Consider the following 18,581-nt stretch of genomic DNA (forward strand, 5'->3'; position numbering starts at 1 on the left):
ACACACACTACACACACAGACTACACACACACACACACACACATTAGTTTGTTTGTTATAATTTTCCTGTTTTTTAGTTATAGAAATGTTAGAAATTATTCTGTTTTTTAGTTATATAAATATTAGAAATGTTAGTTATATAGAAATGTTATAAATGTTTTCTGTTTTTGAGTTATAGAAATATTTATAGAAATGTTAGCAATTTTTCTGTTTTTTAGTTATATAAATATTAGAATTGTTACAGAAATGTTAGTTATATAATCAGGAAATTTTAGAATTAGTTTTAGTTAGATGAATTAGATTAATGTCAAATTGTTAGAATTTGCATATATATAGAATTTTAGTTATCACAATCCAATCATTTAAAAAATGTTACTTTTTGCGTGCATATAGTATTTGTTCTCGACGATATGCCCGGCCCGCATCCTCGCCGTCGACCCATTCGCGACGACGTCCTGCTTCAGAGGACCCATGTCTGGGACTGGGCTCCGCCGGGCTGGCACTGGGAGGTGCTACCTGAAGGGGCGCGCCGCTTGGTGAGGAACCCGACCTCGGGTCTTGCCGTCGACCCTGATCTTCTTTGGTGGCGTTCGCGTGGGCCACATTTGGTGCAGAGGCAGCCGGCCCCGCCGAAGGTGGTGCATCGCCGTGTCAGGGAGGAAGATGAGCACGTCCATCGCTACATGGCTGCTATGGACGACGTCAGGTTCTCCACTACTTGGTGGGTTCTTTGGGAAGATGACCGGAGATATGATCCTGTGATGGTTCCTTCTTTTTGGGTGTGCACCGCCCACGCCTCAGGAACCGCGAGTGGCGCCCTAGATTCTTCTGTAGTACTCGATCTTTATTAGGTACCTAGCCAGTGATGTATTCGATATATAATATTCGAGACGATGTATTCGAGATTATATATATTAAGACGATGATGTATTCGAGATTATATATTCGAGACGATGTATTCGAGATTCAGTTTTTCCTTATTGATTAATTGCATCCATGCATTGTAATTTGAATACTAAATTGTTTTATATTTCTTCTGTATTACTAAAGTAAAAGCTATGGCGGACAATACCGACAGAGAGAGAGAGAGAGAAGAGGAATTGTTCGACATCATATGTAGCCCTCACAGGCTAGATGATCTGAATGAAGCAAATGACGGCTCCCAATATCTGAACAATACCGGAGAGGGTGATGAAAAGATATTCGATCTCGACGACCGAGCTGATGAAGTCATGAACTATGATTATGATGACACAGACAATGCTGATCTTCAAATAACAAAGACTACCGGCGAGGTATATTTATATAAGCATGCATCATGGTGATCATCACATGTTTTTTTATTGAAGATATATTAACGAATCGATCTTTCTTCTTTCAGCCCTCCGGATCGAGCAAATCTTCTTCTACAGACAGCAAGACAAAGCGAGGCCCGGGCAGATTGTTGAAGGATGGTGTAAAGTACCACATTGAATCCACCAAACTTAGTGGCGAACCCCTCACGCCTAAGAACGTTGCGGACAAGTGGACTCGTCAGTGCGGAGTTCTTGTGAAGGACAAACTCCCAATCTCCATTCAAGAATGGAAAGAACCAAAGACTAAACGTCCAGCTGTTACTTGGGTCGACGACAGAGCCAAAAAATACCTTTTGTAATCTCTGATGGAACATTTCACCCTACCAGATCATTTCACTGAAGCAGATGTGGAGAAAGTCAAGGCCACTGCTCTGAAGAAGATGGCAATTGCATTCAACACCCACAAGAAAACTGTATGGGCCAACTACCTCGCTAATGAAAGGAAGACTCCAGATTTCAAGGGAACACTGGAGAAGCAAAGAGAACACTGGGACGATTTTGTGACCTTCAAGGATTAAGAACTATCTAAGGAACGGTCGATGAAAAACAAGGCAAATGCCGCAAGAAAGACGCAGTTCCATAGGCTGGGTCCAGGTGGCTACACGGTGGGATTGCATAAGTGGGATAAGTATGAGCAAGAGATGGAGGATGCAGGGGTCACTCCGGTTACTAGGAACTGGCCCCCCAGGTGCAGAACTTGGTTCTATGCGCATGGGGGGCGTTGGACCCGAAGACAGGCGAAGTTTCATGGAAGGCAAATCTAAAAGGAGCCGAACAAAAGATAATTGACGCAATAGAAGAAGCTCGAAGGGGGGTGTTCACGCCCAATAGAGAGAACGACGAGCTTACGCGCGCCCTGGGAAATCCTGAACACCTGGGAAGAACACGAGGCAAGGGCGTTATTCCCTGGTATGAGGGCTTTTTAGAATGGAACGAGGACTACAGGACCCGTGCAAGAAGGAAGATGGAGGAGGAGAAGAAAAGGAAGCTGGAGGAGGAGCAGAGGAAGCAGGACGCAGAACGTCTTCAAGGCCTAGAAGCAAGGCACGCGGACCTGGCACTCAAATTCCAGCAGCAGCAGCAGCAGCTGATTAACTCACTTAGCCAGGAAAGCGGGTCTCAGCAGCGGCAGCAGCAAGCGGATGATCGTCCAGCATTGGATAGCACCGTCCCATCCATGCCGAGAAGCAGCGTTGGTTCTGCCCCGGGCGACACATTGATGGATACATACCCTGTGGATGACATCATAGAGAACACTAACTATAAGCTACACTCCAAAATGAAGAACATATCCATGAAGGTGTCGGACGGCGTTGCTTTTCCAGTTACCCCCGAAGCAACCTACCATTGCATCCCGATTCCAGAGGGCTATGCTCGTGTCATGGTTGATAAAGTGGTGGACCCATATTCGGGGTTAACGCTTGACATTCCTGGAGGTGAAGACGAGTGCACACTGGGAGAGGCCATACATCGTATCATCCTATGGAGAAAGGATTGCATCATCTTTCGAAGTCCACCGACACCACGTCGTCTGCCGACTCCTCCTCGAAGTACGCCACCGAGTCATCAGACTCCCGCTCCTCCAAGTCCACGAACGCTCGAGACCTCGAAGTCCGCCACCTCCTCCAAGTCCCCGAACGCGTGAGCTGACTCCTCCGGTTTCAAGTCCGGCACAGCGTCATGCCACTTCTCCGGTTTCAAGTCCGGCATCGTGTCAGGCCACACCTCCTGCTTCAAGTCCGGCACATCGTCAGGCTACTTCTCCTGGTCCAACTCCATGTCAGTCGTCTCCGCCGTCTCAACAATCGCAGAAGAGATATGCCGTAGCTTTGGTGCGTAGCGGTACGAGTCGAGGTAGTTCAGGAAGTACAGGCGGAGACAAGCGATATAAATATGATCCAAGCCTCACTCCTCTTCCTCAGAGGCCTTACGACATGACTAAGGAGCAAAACGCAGCCATAGTGCAAGCCCAAGGGACGCCCATTTTGGACCGAAACCGGCACCGCCGCCAAAGGAGAAAGTTTCTGAGAAAGTAATTGACCACTTCATTCGTATGGCTAGAGAACCAGCTCCCAAGCCTGTTGAGTCGGACTATGAGCGCCAAATCAGGAAACTACATCGAGAACGGCTAAAGAAGGAAGCGAGCTCGAGCTCGAGCCAACAAGCAGCTGGCAAAAAATGCGGGAAAACCGTTCCCCAGTTGGGAGAACAGGCGGCGCAAGCGATCCCCCCGCTTGTTGTGCCAACAACACATGAGAGGAGTAGTACGCGCGCCAAATATTATTGTGGGCAAACCGTTAGCGTTCCCCGACATGGCGATGTGTTAATAACGGAGGATCATATAATGCAGGCTTAAATGCTCAATATTTCTGTTGGACAACTCCTCGAAATCGAGCCCATGCCTATGCTTAAAGAATCGGAAATAGCATGGAAATATGTCTGGGGCCAACCTTTGGTCCATCCAAACAAGGTCAAGGACCTCCCAACAAGAATGTATCAATTGCATCAATGGTACATGAACATTACCAAGATTTCCAATCGAGAGTCCCTCATGGTGAATGTCAAGCATGAGCATTATTACCATGAGAAAGCTCTGGCAATTGAGTATCCAGAACTATTTCAGTTATACAATCAAGACGCACTCAGCAAGTCTATCGTCAGTTGCTATTGTCTGTAAGTGATTTCTTTCTGTAATTTAAATATCAAGCTAGTTATGTAGTGATAATTTTGATCAATCATTACATGTAATTATCCTCACTATATTCTTTTTCTGTGGTATTATATGCAGGATGAAGATGTATGAAATGAAAAAAGCTGGACGCTATGGCGTTGGATTCATTGACCCAAATACCATTAATGAGGACATATGGCAGATTGAATGTTGTCAAGATGCTGTAGAGGAAAGCATGCTAGAGTTCTTGAAGCGCCTCAATAGCAATGAAGATATACTACTTCCTTACAACTTCCCGTGAGTCACACTGTCTTGTACTACAAATTCTGTTTTTGCTTACTAGCTAGCTAGATGTTAATAATTAAGTGTATACGGTTTACGGTAGTTGATTAATTTTATGCACATGCCCGTTTAATTAAGACATGCAAACGTGTGCGTATGCAGTTGGCACTGGGTCTTGTTAGACATTAAAGTTAAGGAAGGAAAAGTTGAATTAGTGGACTCACTAACTAAAGAAGATAAAGACTACACCATCGTGAAGGGGATAGTCAACAGGTAATTTCAATCATTATTAACTATATCTCGGCCTATTAATTATTAGTTCGTCATTTCCTGATATGAACTATTTAATAACCCATTTATTAATTTTCTTTGCCGGCGGCAGGGCATGGGCAAAGTTCATCAAGGTGACTCCAGGCAAGTGGGCAAAAAAGTTGTTTTGGCATCGACCCAAGGTAAGTAATTAAGTAGTACTAGCTAGCTACCATCTCTTTAATTCTTGTTTCAATATCATTAATTAATTATCATGCTTGATTAATCATTATCTGATTCAATTCCATTCTCGTAAAGGCCCTGAAGCAGGCGTCGGGGAATAATATGTGTGCATTCTACGTTTGCGAAAACATTCGTATGATGACATGCGAAAGGAGCAGATCTGATAGACAGGACTGGGTACGTTTGTCATAATACTATTCACACTATTATCGATATCTAGTCACACAACTAACATACATGCATATTGATCTCTTTCTTAATAGTTCAGATCGGTGCGGGATAAGCTCCTACCATCGGACCGCATACTAGCACTTCAAGATAAAATAGCCGGATTTTTGCTCGACCAGGTCATAGATTCCAAAGGAGAATACTATTACCCGCTACCGCCCCCATGAACCACTTGTCATCGTGCTCCGGAGGCACTAAAGGCAACATATGTAGGAGAAATTGTATATATATATACATGTGTATGTGTGAATAATTAATGATTGGTTTGTGAGACATTCGATGATATATATATATATACGTACGAGAAAATCTATTTATATATATGCATAACGTGTACAATTTATAATATCGTGAAATACCAGCAAACAAAAAAAGTTGAATGGAAAATAAATCAACCCCCCCCCCCCAATATTTAGTACCAGTTGGTGTTACCAACCGGTACTAATGCCGTACGCGCACCCGGGCCTGGCTCGTACCACGTGGTGGCACTTTAGCGCCGGTTCGTGACGAACCGGTACTAAAGGGGGGGCTTTAGTCCCCACTCTTTAGTGTCGGTTGGCAAACCGGCATTAAAGGCCGTTACGAACCGGCACTAAAGGCCGGTTCTGCACCAGTGTCTCTCACCAGACTCATCGCGTAGTTTTTTTATTCTGTTCTTGGACCGCCTAGCCGATGCGTGGTTATGGAAGTAGTCAGTATTCCTATCCCCAGCTCTTAGCCAGCCCACACGGCTCCTCATCGCCCAATTCATCTCCTCCTGCTCTAGCAATTTCTCCACTTCTATTAACAAGTTTCGTTGTTTGGCCAAATTCTCTTCCGTCATAGCATCCCTTGTTACTTTTTCTAGCTCCTTCTGCGCCCCCCTTAATTTTCTCCTAGTACATTTTAGTGTTGTTTTGTCCCAAGTATGCAGCTGAGCGTGCACAAAAGCTAGCCTGGAGGCCAAACTATCCTCCGTCGCTGAAACGTTTGCATCAGCCCAGGCTGCGGCCACCGTTTCTTGGAACCTTGCCTCCTTTAGCCATTTTGATTCAAAACGTAGCACTCTTGTACCCGTAGGGACGTCCGCTGTAGGGTCAAGATTGACCAGGAGCGGTCTATGATCCGAGCGGTAGTAATCCATATGTTCTACCATTGCAGCACCAAACTTATCATTCCACCCATCATTCTCTAGAGCCCTGTCAAGCCTTGCTTGTATTTTCCCTCTTTTCCATGTAAATTATCTCCCACGAACCCAAGGTCCGTTAGGTTACAATCATCTACAGCATCTCGAAAAGCTTGCATGTAATTTACAGGCCTCGTGTTCCCCCCTTCTTTTTCAAAAGTGTACATTATCTCATTCAGGTCCCCAATGATCAACCAAGCCCGATCACTTTGTGCGTGAAGATCTCTCATTCTTTGCCAAGTTTTGTATTTATCCTCCCACTTTGGTTCCCCGTACATTCCTCTTAGCCTCCATGCACTTTCCGTATTTATTCCCACATCTACATCAATGAAGTTATTCGTTTTGAACCGCAGAGAAATGCTCGTCTCATTCTTCCAGTACATCACGAGACCTCCACTTTGACGATTGCTTACAGAAACTTCTTTACGATCCATTTTTAATCTCTTCCTTAGGCATTCCGCTGGCCATTCATCCAAATGTGTTTCGGAAAGAAAAATAATATCCGCCTTACACCGCTTCTGAACCTCAAGAAGCGCCCTCAGCCCCTCACCGCCGCAACCTGCTGCAGGCCACGGCAGTTCCAGCTTAGTAGTTTCATTGCGTCCGGTCAGTCTCCTCACGGGAGACCGCCAATATCTTGTTTACTAGGTTTGAGACCACATCAACTTCTCCGGTCCTCTGCTTCTTCTTGTTTTGATCTCTTTGTCTAGGCGCCACACCAAACTTCCGTGGTGTTCTTGCTGGTGCCAACTGCCCCGCAGCACTTCCACTAGCAGCATCAGTCTCAATATCAGAAGCCCGCTTTCTTGTATGATCTACTTCCTCCATGGTCTCATCAAGGTCAACATGTTGGTCTATAACTTCAGATGCATCATACTCCCCAGCATAGCCTGATTGACCACGAGCTCCATCCTGATCTGCCATGTATACTCGTACAATAATCGTCCGTCGCACCTCCTCATCGTGGGGAGGTTTCTCCTCCTCAAAAACCAGATCATCAATATCCTCCACGATGAGATCGAGCACATGCATCATGGCCTCGATCTTGTCCTTCTCCGACGTGGCCGCTAACGATCCCTGACCACTTGTCGCCATGGCTCTGCATGAACCGATCCAATCTGGCATAGCCTCCATAGGCTCACCTCACCAGCTTCCCAAAAGACGTCTACCAAGGCCGGGTAAAGGTGCGACACTCCTATCAGCCCAAGCAGGCATCAGTCGGGGCAGCTGGGAGGGAGGAAGACTCAACGACGACGGCGCCGCCGGAGTAAAGAAACCCTAAACGAGAGGGTGTTGGTACGAACCGGGGGAAGGTTGTGCTTAGCTCAATAAGAAATACAGCTTGATATGGTTCTCGGTACAACAACCACATCTAGAGTAAAAGTATATCTGACGATTACTCAAAAGATACGTAAGAGATGTGACACATTCCAACCCCCAGTAGATGGACTTGTGGGCTGGGGCGAAACCGCTTGTAAGTTTTTCATCTGAGATGGCCCATGAGCAACCGGTTAGTAACTCATTTTCTTTATCTGGAACAACTTTGATTTTGTCATGCCTGGATTCTTTGGCCATTTTTAGCTACTAATTTATTCAAATTGAAATCTATCTCCTTAAACAATGTATAAGAATTTTTAGCAATCGCTATAGAAGTCTTGGAAAAAAATATATCTCCTTTTTTTATGCATCTTATTCTTCACAAATTGAAAGATGGGGCAAAAGGATTGGTAGAATATGATTGGGAGAGTTTTGTTAGAAATTAATTAATTATATTAATTAGGGAATAATCCCTGTTATGTCGGTTACTGGCAACTGCCCTTTGTAAACCATCTTTGTACAGGGGTACAGTATATATATATACACCAAAATACTCAATCAATGAGATAGCTGTTTCCTCATTCGCTCCTCTCCCTCGTGTCTTTCTCTTTACACGTTATCAGCACGCCTCTGCCGAGAACACACGCTACACGGAGAAGAACGGCGACAACAGCGGACACATCGCGCCGCACCACCCTAAAGAGGGGATGGCGGTCGTCGACCATGTCCGGCGCACGACATGGCGACGCCCTCAAGCACAATGGCATCCCAGGCCACGGCCTCGGCCAATCCTCCCCAGCCTCCAACGCGAAGAGAGCGGCGCTCTGTCCGGCTTGGCGCGGACGAGACAGTCATGGGCCGGCGACACGGTCTACGGCCCGCACGGCTACATGAGGCGCGCTCCGGCACATGGCGGCGTCCTACCGCACGCCGCAGCCTCACTACTCTCGGTGTCGCGACGGAGTAACCACAGGCGCCGACGGCGCGAGGCAAACCAACGCCATCTTGGTGTGGCCGCAACGACGGCCTCCGGTGCTTGCACGCGGCGCGGTTTTCTTGGCACCGGAAATGGCAGTGTCCCTCCGGCGTGGTCGCCCTCCTTAGTGACGCGGTGTCATAACCGCTGGCTGGAAATGACATCAGGCGCGGCGGCAGCACCCAACGCCCTCGAGCGCGGCCCACGGCCAACGACGTGGTGTCTAGCCTGCGCAGAAGTAGCCTATGAGGCGCAAGGCGAGGAGAAGACAACGACGCACGGCTAGCGCACGACACGAGCGCATCACGATCAGTGACGAGGCACCATTTCTAAAACGAGCGGCTGTTACGCGAACATTTACATTAGCGGGGCCAAATTTTATTTGAGGATCATTAGCGGGGCCAACTTAGAGCATCTCCAATATGCGCGCAACGTGCGGCGTGCTAAAATAACTTTTGCAGCGCCGAAATATCATCTTTTTGCGTGCTGTAAAGCGCTGGCTCCAGCGGCCGCTGCATAATATTGCGCGCGCGAGCAGCTCCAGCAGGCGCGGTAAATATCCGGCGCTCACGCCCAACATAAACAACATTTTACACTGAAAATAGAATCAAGAAGATCAAACACATAAAAAAAAAATAAAGAATAAATAGTTCAATTTATTACAACTCAAACAAATAGTTTATCTTCCAATACAACAAATAGTTCAACAATGCAACGTCAATTGTTATGTCAACCATTCCATACCCATCACTCCACGATTAGACCCTTTTGAATATCATCGTGCATTTCGGCACGTCGAATGGCATGATAGGAGGCAACAAATCAGACCACCCTCGCAGCCCTCCTCCGCACTCGCACGGGACGTCCCAAGAGCTCATACTCAAAATAGTCTAAATCTTGCCCACGCTCATTCTCGATGATCATGTTATGCACGATCACAGAACCGTTCATGATGTACCAAATGATATTTTGATCCCAAAATCTAGTCGGTCCTCTCACAATAGCAAATTGGCCTTGCAAAGTAGTCATCAACTAGATCAGCCGGAATACTGTATGCCATGATAAGCAAAGCGGATGTCACCTTTTGAATGGTGATATGCCCGAGTTCTCCGGCGGTATTTCTTCTTTGCTGATACATTCAGCCCCGTTGTCAAGCCTACCACTATTCAGCTTCTCCTATCTCCGACAGTTTCTCGTGGATGGACTCTTCGCCAGCTTGATGTTCAGAATGCTTTTCTTCATGGATTGCCTGAAGAAGAGGTTTACATGCGGCAGCCACCTGGATTTGTCGATCAGACTCAGCCTTATCATCTCTGCCGTCTGATGAAGGCTATATATGGACTGAAGCAGGCGCCTCCTCGCATGCTCGCCTAGCTTCAGCCCTGCGTACTCATGGCTTCATTCCTTCGACGGCTGACACTTCTTCTTGTTTCAGCGACCGAGTGTGACCATGTACTTGCTTGTGTGCATGGATAACATTATCCTGGTCAGCTCCTCTCTGACGGCTACTGATGCTCTTGTGACTGCCCTTGGCAGAGATTTTGCAGTTAAGGATTTGGGACAGCTTCACTTCTTCCTGGGTATTGAAGTCGCTCATCAGTCTCGTAGCAGCTTAGCTCTCACCCAGAAGAAGTACTCTCTTGATCTCTTGAGCCGTGCTGGTATGCTCAAGTGCAAGACATCTCCTACACCCATGTCCTTCACCGACAAACTTTCAACTGCTGACGGTGCTCTTCTGTCTCCTGAGGATGTGACTGGGTATAGGAGTATTGTTGGTAGACTGCAGTATCTAACGATCACGCATCCTGATCTCTCTTTTGCGGTTAACAGGGTGTGCCAGTATCTTCATACGCCTACTAATGTGCAATGGTCTGCTGTGAAGCGCATACTGCGTTATGTGCGCCTCACTGTCTCCTATGGTCTCCACCTACGGCCCTGTTCCTCCGGAGTTCTTTCTACATTCTCAGATGTTGATCGGGCGGGGTGTCCAGATGACAGGCGATCTACGAGGGGATATGCTGTGTTCTTGGGCTCTAATTTGATCGACTGGAGTGCACGCAAGCAAGCCGTTGTTTCCCATAGCAGCACAAAAGCCGAGTACAAGGCGGTGCCAATGCGGCTGCCGAACTTATATGGATCGAGTCCCTACTTTGAAGCTGGGAGTTTCCCAGCCACATCCTCTGGTCCTTTGGTGCGACAACATCGGTGCTATGTTTCTGTCATCAAACCCGGTGTTCCATGCACGGATCAAACACATTGAGATTGACTATCATTTTGTGAGGGAACGTGTTGCACAGAAGCTGCTACAAATCAAGTTTATCTCTTCAAAAGATCAACTTACAGACATCTTCACCAAGCCTCTACCTTCTCACATGTTTGAGGTCTGTAGGCGCAATCTCAACCTTCTAAATGCTTCGGGAGTGAGTTGAGATTGAGCGAGAGTGTTAGACTTTGTATTGTAGCCCACCGGCGTAATCCATACTGTATTGGTATAGGACTTGTATATCATCATTATATATATGTGATAGGCCACCCCATAGAGGGTTGAGCCAGTTCCTCCAAAATCCTACGTTTTACGGCGGTTATTGTGAGAGGAGAGAGATGCTACTAGGAAACTTCTTATAGGTGCATCCTTACCAGTGGCGCTCAGACATTTGCGCTTGCCACGGGTATTCTTTGTGAGGGCATTCGTTATTCTTCTTATTTTTGTGAGGGCATTCCATTATTCTTTTAAGCATCGTGCTAATTATTTTTTCTTTATATACAATATTTTTACACATAGCGCATAAAACACTTTTTTTTCTTTGTAAAGAAACACACAACCCATGTATTTGAAGTCTATTGGTTGACAAAGGAACACATAATTCAGGTGCTTGAAGCCTATTGGTTAGGTAAATGTTTGCGACCGGCACACCGGCGGAAGTTTCGGCCGGCTGAGTGCGCGTCATGGGATTTTTTCCGATTCGATTAGCCATGTCATCACACCTAAGCACTAAACGCGTGGTTGTTGGGGGACCCAGGCACCGCCCGTGACTCTTGTCTTCCTCTTCTTATCCATTCGGTGCCCATCCGTATTCTTATCCAGCCGGCCACGTCTTCTTCCCATCCACCTGCACCCAGGAGGCAAGCTCGCCGCCATGGCCGCCGGCAAATCGATGCGCCTCATCTGATTCGTATGTGGATCGACGGCGCGAGATGCACCCTTCTCCATGGCCGCTCGCAGCGACGGGCGCACTCGTCGCCTTGTCCCCTCCACCAGCAGCTGGATGCGCACCCTATCCATGGCCGCCGCAGCCAGGGTGCGCCCGTCGCCATGGCCAAGCTGCAATCGGCCACGGTGGCGGCGAGTTCGTGCTGGAATCAGGTATTTATTTTTGCTGGATCCACCTTTTTGTTTTGTTACAACCCCTTTCTTTTTTGCTACCATCCCCATTCGATTTTGATGAACATCTTCGTTGTTTGCTGGAACCGGTGCCCCGGTTTGCTGCAACCCGCTGGTGTATGTGCTACAAGGTCGATTCCTCGTCGGAGGAAGCTACATCCAGCGGTGAAGAGTGCTGCATCCAACGTCGTTCGATGTCGGGAGCTGCAACCGGCTACTGGGGGAGCTGCAAGAGGGATGGCCATTTTTGCGGATGCATTTTCCTTTTGCCGAACCAAAATTTTGTTTTTGCTGGAACATGTAATTTTTTTGCTGGAACCGATATAATTTTGTGCTTCAACGATTGCAGAGCTCTCAAATTCTCATGTCGTTTTTGCTGGAAGCGTTTTTTATTTTGCTTCAACCGACCACCGGATTTTGACCCATGGCGAAGATTTTTGCTGCTTCTGATTTTTGTTGCTAGGCACTCTGACCCGCGGCCAGCCGCTCCAATTTTTGCTTCCATCATGTTCTGTTTTTGTTGGATCCAACTATATTTTTTGCTTCCACCATGACGAGGACCGGCAGCGACATGGCGACTGGTGGCCGGGGCAACGACGGCGACCGGCGGCGAGGGCAGCGCCAGGCGAGTGCGTCGAGCAGTGCTTCGAGGCTGGGCACATAGCTCATCCATGGCGGCGCGATGGAAGTTTTTTTTCTAAAAGAAGAATACGTCTGATGAAAGAAGAAGAGATAATCGTGCGGCTAAGCCTTATTTTATCGGACGATGCTGGTAGGACCGGCCCAAAGTTGGGCCGGTGCGCCGGCGCATAGTAGTGCCCTATTGGTTAACAAAGAAACACATAATACAGGTGCCTCAAGTCTATTGGTCAAGACACTCATCCACGAATTGATGACATGGCCTATTGGCTATTTCCAGTGGAAAGAAAACACGTCTACCGTCCACACCAAACAACAGAAATCACGTACGCGCTGTCAAAAAAAGAAAAGAAAGATCACGTACGCATCTCCTGCTCCAAGCGCCGGCCGCTGCAAGCTTCTCTTTCCTTGGCTCCCCACACGCCGCTCACCGCCGTTGGCCCGACCGGTCGTCTACACCCATACAAATTGCCACCTCGGGCAAGGATCCGACGCCATCCAGGGAACTGAGGGGACGTCGCCGCTCCACACCGGGTGGGGCAACGCCGCGGGAAAGGCTCCGGACGGGGCGGAGCCGCTGGGACACTGCACCGCGGTGGAGACCGCCGCAGGCTGCTGCTGGGGGACTGCTCGTGGTGGAGACCGCTGCCGAGGCGCTACTCCCCCCCTTCCCTGAGTCGGCCGCGCTGGACGCCGCATCCTCACCAGTCTCCACCCAGTCTGTCGACTACCATGGTAGCTGGGAGCGGCCTGCCCGGCCTTTCGCCGTGAGCGTGCAGATGACGACAATAGCGTGGTGCTCCGTCCCCGAGGCCTGAGCTCTTCCCTCCGGCCGTTTTGTATTCAGCTAACCGTGCAAGATAACAATATCCATACCTAGATCGGGTTCGCGCCATAGCGCGAGGGTGCCGGTCAGAACATTTAGACAAAACCATGTAATAATTTGTCTGTAAGAGCCCAGGAATAGCATGTGTAGACAACCAATTGTGTTAGAAGCAAAACATAATAGGACTGAAGATGAATATCAGGTTATAAGACGGAATCAAGCTCGGTGCTTTCATACAACCAGTGATAAAACACAGGACCATATATTAGTTTTTATGACAGAGATAGGAACTAAAATCTGAAATCTATACATGCCTTGTTCAGAACAAAGTGAAAATAACAACATACCACCAGGTGGTACCTTCCACTATAAAGACAACAACGGGAATCTAAAGGCAGATATCGAGGTTGGAACAAGCAAACCATGATATCGAGGTTGGAACAAGCAAACCATCAAACAATTGTGACGACGAATTAAAAGTAACCGTCACAGGAGACTTGCTGCCCAGACATGTCTTGTGATGGTAAATTGCAGGGGCAGCTTTAGAGCTTGCAACATGAGGGCAGAAAATGTGGGAATATGGAATCACCATTAGATAGTCATCATCCTGTAGAGGAAAGTCAAGGATAAAATAATTGTTTTACGAAAGGATATGCAGGCAAGAGTACTGTTGCTGTAAAACTACTAAAACTACTCCATGGAATTTACAGAATTAAGATGATCTCCTAGAGTAGTTCAAGCAATACTGGAGTAGTTCAAGATACTGAATCTTGGTGCAGCACTAAGCATGAGATACAATACTCCAAAAAATTAACACAATCAAGAAAGTATAAATGCAAGTTAACAATCTAACAAGGCAGGTTTCAGTACTGCACCAAGTCAAAATCTACTGCAATCTTTAAGCTACTGAATATCACAAAACAGTGAAGTGAAGTTCCATTTTAAGCTACTGCAATCTTTCTCTTAAATCTACTCATGCATCTGTGGAACTTAGCAGTACTCATTTAAGAATGGAATAAATTGACTTGGCAGTATGCAAACTTTGAGTAAGTTGACTTGGCATTATATTGAAATTCCACTACAGTCTTTAAACTATTGTAACCAGTCAGAAATCCACTGGAAACCCCCCAAAAAAGTTCATCATTTGTACTGAGTACCTTGCGGATGGCGTCGCAGCCGGCGAGGACATCCTCGATGTGCGTGCACTTCATCGCCGGCTTATTCTTGTCATCCTCGCTGGCTTCCTCGAGCTTGGTCTTGGCCTTGCTGGCGGCACCAGGCTTGGACTTGGGCTCCCACTTCCACTTGTGATCAAAGCTAACGTCGTTGGGGGGAGGCGAGCTCCGCCTGCCACTTGAGAGCCCAGCCCCGCCGTGCGGCTTCTCCTCGGCCGTCCACTTCACCTTGCAGCCCCCCGGGGAGGCGGCGGCGTAGGTGTACTTGCGGTGAGCCGACTGTGCGCCTTGGTGCCAGTCCAAACGTTGTAATTAAGCAGGTAATGGTCAAGTTAGTATCAAGGTTTGAGAAACTGTTTACATCTAAAAAATCAAAGTAACCATCCATCATAGATGAGTTTACTATATCACAAACAGCAAAATAAACCCAATGCAAGGTAAGCAAGGCATAGTCAATCCACAGGATAATTGATTTGCATAGTCACGACAAAAGCAGGAAGAGAATTGGCAGTGAACTGGACACTAAAACTGAACGTTTTTGTTTCATACACATAAACGATTAATTTCACAAGGGAATGAAATGTTCCAGCACATGGGTGTTACATGACACACACATGCACGCACGCACGCACACGCGCGCGCGAGCACACACACACAGCCGCTCGGCCATGGCCAGCACTCAGCAGTAGCAGCGACGGGCCAGTAGTGCATGGAGCAGCAACAACAGGATGAGCAGCAGCTAGCGGCAGCAGGAAACAACAGTAGCAGCGCCTAGCAGAACAGCAGAGCAGCTGCAGGCAAGGCAACCAGCAGCGGCGCAGCAGCCAACGGCAGCAGCAGACGCACGCGGCAAAAGGAGCACGAGGACATGGGGAGGGGGGGATCTGGTGGTGGCTACAATCTTCTGGGTTAAACAATGTACAATCATCCAACACACAACACTTCAATCATTTACAAACCTTCTCAACCTAAGAACCAACGGCAGCTCACCTTGCCTTATATTGAGTCTCAAGGAGGGTGTCAAGGAGGCGAGGCACCCCAATCGCAACAGGGCGAATCAGAGGCACCCCAATCGCAACAGGGCGAATCAGAGGCAACCCATCTTAACTCGCCGTCTTGGTCCTCCTTCAGGCAACCGTCAACGGACAAACCAATAAATGTTCCTTTGATGAAAATGCCCTTCTTCTTTCAGTTCATTGTACCTTGCATCTGGTCAGTTCACTGAAAATTAAAGTGAACATTAGAAAGGAAAAGGTGAGAAAAGCGGTCCTCACCGAAGTACAAAATATAACTTAAACATGAATAAAATGTATTTTATATTTGACTCTCAAACACATGATGTTATTAAAGTAAGACAATAGAAAGGACGTGTAGTTTTCGAACACATTCAGATTTAGAACAGATCAAACTGGTGGAATTGATTCATCATGGTATTGAGGCACATGTATCTTCTAACTACAGAACAGTTTATTTAGAAAATGCTCTTTCAACAAAATGATTAATGGATCATCACATGGACTGATTGTTAGCATGATCTGCCATCTCGAATGTGAATGAAAGAGAAATATTTTTCAAGATTGTTCACCTAAATTTAGGAGAACTGCACTATAAGTCAAGGCATCTTCAGATGCCTAATTGGATGAATATGTTCCTACGACCAAGGAAGTAACAATAATATAACTAATATGATATATGCATACTCCTATCTAGGTATCTAAATTCCTGCAGGAACAGAATCTGTCACAATTCATATCGACTATTTACTATATGGTGTCATCCTTATACTGGGTAGCATAGTAAATAGGCTAAACAATTAGCTGCTATATACCATGAAGAAATGTTCCTTCAATCAGTTCTTCGGTCATGACGCAGTGGCCAGTGAGTCCATCTTTGCTCTTGCAATCCTAAACATAAAAGTACAATGACTCCACTGTCCAATTTCACGAAACACATGACATATACAAGACATAGATGCTGGCATGTTGCTGGTATGAAACAAATCCAAAAGAAGGCAATCAACACAAAGACTGGGGAAGAAAGAACTCAACAGTGAAAGGCTCGAATATCGCCATTATGTTCACTCCATATGTCGTTCATAAACACATCTTCCATGCTGATTGTCTGGTGTTTATCCTAATTCTTTTCCACTATAGGCGTCAAATCCCTCTCTCATGCCAATGTTCGACAATGGAATGTGAAGGCTTTCCTAAAAAAAATACATCGCATATTGTAACTATAGAGTTGGTCAGAATTCTTCACAGGCGTCTTATAGAATAATTTGTCTCACAACCACCATTTTTAGCTTATAAAAGAGGAAAAGGAGGTTGCTTTGTACGAGATTAAATCTAAAACAAACAACGATGGATGATACACCCCACCGATATAAAGATCCCATAAATCAAGATACGGTAAATTAAAAAAATAGAGTAAGGAAGATAACTTCGATACTATTACCTCCATTTGGAAATAAGCAATGAAATAAAACAGCATCACTTGTTTCCAAACGGGGGAGTCTACAGTTGTAACTGAGGAAGTTTAGAGGACAAATTATTACCTCTCCTGGGTGAATGATAGTCTTGTATTTCTTTAAAAGAAGTGTCCGCGCTTCCTCATTGAACTACAGTACAAACAGACGTCTGGTCAGCTCTATTCTGAACCAATTAATCACCAGTATGAAAAATTCCTAGTTTATGCACTCTCAAACCTGTTAATGTAAGTATACTCCAGAATACATAAAAATCCAAAGAACCGCCATAATTATACCATTATGCACAGGCATAAGAAACTCAGACTTTGCCGAGATGAGAGGCCCGATGTTTCACCTTTGTTTGGTTTGTATGTTTTAAACTTTGTGTGGATGCTGCCTAGTGGCTTTAATTTAAAGTCGGACGCCTCTAGCGTCTACGTTCCAAAAAAAAGCAGCAGATCAATAGTGATAGCAGCAGGAGAAATAGCAGCAGATGATGATCTGAATTACAATAGCAGCAAATCAACTGAATTACAATAGCAGCAGCAGATCAACACATCACTTTTTTCATTCAAAAAATACACGTCTCCCTCTCTATTGGCAAACACCATCTAAATTTGACCCAGGAAACAATCATGCATGCTCAACACCATCTACATTTGAGCATCTTCTGACTGAATATTCTAGGGACTACAGCTAGGAGTATTTTGTCCTAAAAGATTGGAAATAATTATCCAAATAGTCTCCTTTGCACTATCCATAGAAGTAGTTCCTTAATTTATAATCCCATAGGAGTAATTTTGGCTTTGAAAAAATTAACCCACCACATTCTTGGTTTCCAGATGTAACATAAGCAGTACATAAATTGGATTATTCTGTGGTGAAAATTTTGCAATAAGTGCTGACTAAATTCAGAAATGCCAAATTTCCCAATGTAACATAAGCAGTATAATGATCAATGTCAAGATTCAGTAATCAATCTGGAGTACAGCAGTAGCATCAATCTATACAACAGCTAGAGTTAACTGAATGTGTGTACCTGCAGTACAGCCGTAGCATCAATCCGTAGAACAACTGTGTGTGTGTACCTGTAGTAGTACCAATATTCATCATCCATCATTTTCTCTCTCATCAATACAAGGTGTAACAAGAAGAAACTAATAATGCCTTAAGGAATGAAGCAAAAATTAGCTAACATTATGAAACTGTATTAATTGTCACAGGAGATTAAACCCAATTTTTACAAACTACTCCATCCAAAGTACTGAGATGGCTACCATATTACTCAGAAACTACAGAGATGGTTATCAATGTCCCAAGAGAAGGACATGCTCCTAGCAATCCCCACTACCTGAAAACACTGTACTGTACCATCCCAGAACCTAGTGTAACCAATGATAGACATGAACACTAACAGGAGTATGCAACACAAATATATGCAGGCAACCTTGCATGTTGTTTTCTAAAATGCAGGTTGCAGACTTCCAATATATGTGGAGTTGAAATACACATGACCTTGCAGTATATATGGACTTGAAATACGTATGACCTTGCAATATGTATGAACTTGCAGTATATATTACCAAAAAAGATAGGTAATAACCTA

The 18,581-nt window shown here is 45.8% G+C and overlaps 1 long non-coding RNA gene across 1 annotated transcript; it reads right to left on the reverse strand.

The window, feature by feature from the left end:
• Window positions 1–13,914: 13,914 nt before the first annotated feature.
• Window positions 13,915–17,128, reverse strand: LOC119278545. Its single transcript, XR_005137865.1, has 5 exons — window positions 17,063–17,128; window positions 16,557–16,714; window positions 16,337–16,412; window positions 14,491–15,729; window positions 13,915–13,940 (listed from the first exon to the last, which is right to left on the reverse strand). It is a non-coding gene; the product is annotated as an uncharacterized LOC119278545 (long non-coding RNA).
• Window positions 17,129–18,581: the final 1,453 nt, after the last annotated feature.

Source organism: Triticum dicoccoides, chromosome 3B (assembly GCF_002162155.2).
Source record: "Triticum dicoccoides isolate Atlit2015 ecotype Zavitan chromosome 3B, WEW_v2.0, whole genome shotgun sequence".
Lineage (NCBI taxonomy): Eukaryota > Viridiplantae > Streptophyta > Magnoliopsida > Poales > Poaceae > Triticum > Triticum dicoccoides.